Source organism: Marmota flaviventris, chromosome X, assembly GCF_047511675.1.
Source record: "Marmota flaviventris isolate mMarFla1 chromosome X, mMarFla1.hap1, whole genome shotgun sequence".
Taxonomy (NCBI): domain Eukaryota; kingdom Metazoa; phylum Chordata; class Mammalia; order Rodentia; family Sciuridae; genus Marmota; species Marmota flaviventris.
In genome coordinates, this window is record NC_092518.1 from 75,500,995 (window position 1) to 75,502,557 (window position 1,563).

The window sequence follows — 1,563 nt, forward strand, 5'->3', positions numbered from 1 at the left end:
AAAGAAAAAATCAAAAAACGTCCATGACCTAGTTTTAAAAAAAAATATTTAGACAAGACAGCAAAGTCCCATTTTCTTAAAATAAAATCATAAAATTAGATTTTATCAAAATTAAAATGTTTTTCTTTAGAAAGATATTACTAGGAAAATGGAAAGACAAAACACTGGGAAAAATCTTTGCAAGTTATAGTTCCAAAACAAACTTGTAACCAAAATATATTTAAAAACTCACAGTGCACACTATATCCATGTATGGGATATTACAGTGAAGCCTATTAATATGTATAATTGAATCATGTAATTAAAATTTTAACTCTATGAGACAGACACTATTACCCTATATGCATGTATGATTACACTACTGGTGTGACTCTGCACCATGTACAGCCAGAAGAATGAGAAGTTGTGTTCCATTTGTGTACAAAATGCATTCTAGCATCATGTATAACTAATTAGAACAAATTTAAAAATATTTTTAAAACTGAAAAAAAAAATAAGCTCTTATGAACATAAAGAAGGAAGTGAAACAACCCAATTTGAAAAACCTTTAAATGGGGGTTGGGGTTGTGGCTCAGTAGTAGAGTGCTTGCCTAGTATTTTTGAGGCACTGGGTTCCATCCTCAACACAAAATTAAAAATAAATAAATAAATAAATGGTTTGGTGTTTCCCCAGCGTAGCCATTATGTGAGGGGCATGGGGCCTGAGCAGGCATGACAGCTGAAGGCCCACTCCACAGCATGGCGTGGCCAGTCCTGTCCTTGCAGATGTCCAGGAAGTTGTTGATTCAAGACGACTATAGCAGTGGCACACGCTGCCAATTCCAGATCAAGTTCCCCATGTAATTGGAGAACTGGATGGATAGGCAGCATTTTAAAGAGAGAGTTGGAACTCTAAATAATCTTTATCCAGAAGCAGAGAAGCTTGGCGGCCAGTCATGTCTTGAAGGTTGTTTGGCCTGTTTAACAAGATACACCATCTTCTTATGCATGGAAACTCATGAGAATATTTGGAAAAAAGGCTCCAAATATATTCAATAACAGAATGAGATGATATATGCTACCCAACACCTCCTCCTGACACACCCTACTGAGAAAGGACTTTGAGTTTTTGAAATTACCATTTATGAAGACAGAGGCATGAGCAGTGAAAGGTAAACTATGAGATTAAAGATCCCATCTTCAGCTGAGACTCTCATATATCCACTGGCTGACCATAGAATGCCCTTATCTTCTCTCCAGAGCACCATTTCTTGTATCTGCTGCCAGAGTGGGTGCGTTTACTTCAAGGACTAACTTTCTAAAACCCCACAACTGGAGTGACTTCTAGTTGCTGAGCATCCACTTTGTTTCTAAATTGGGTAGGACTCTTTAGTCTTTTGAATTGTTTACAATAAAACACAATGACACATTTCTTATTTTTTTTAATTCAAAGTGATTTAATAAAATATGCAGTTGGTCATCCCAGTGCAAATTTTAATTCTCTTCATTCCTTGGGTCAGTTTTCCAGATGGCTTTAGACCTCAATGAGTTTATATTAGCCAATGTTCAGTTTTATTCCACAAA

The 1,563-nt window shown here is 36.1% G+C and overlaps 1 pseudogene; it reads left to right on the forward strand.

Annotated features, from left to right (window-relative positions):
* The first annotated feature begins 711 nt into the window (after window positions 1–711).
* Window positions 712–1,155, forward strand: LOC114091359 (golgin subfamily A member 7 pseudogene; annotated as a pseudogene).
* The last annotated feature ends 408 nt before the right edge of the window (window positions 1,156–1,563 follow it).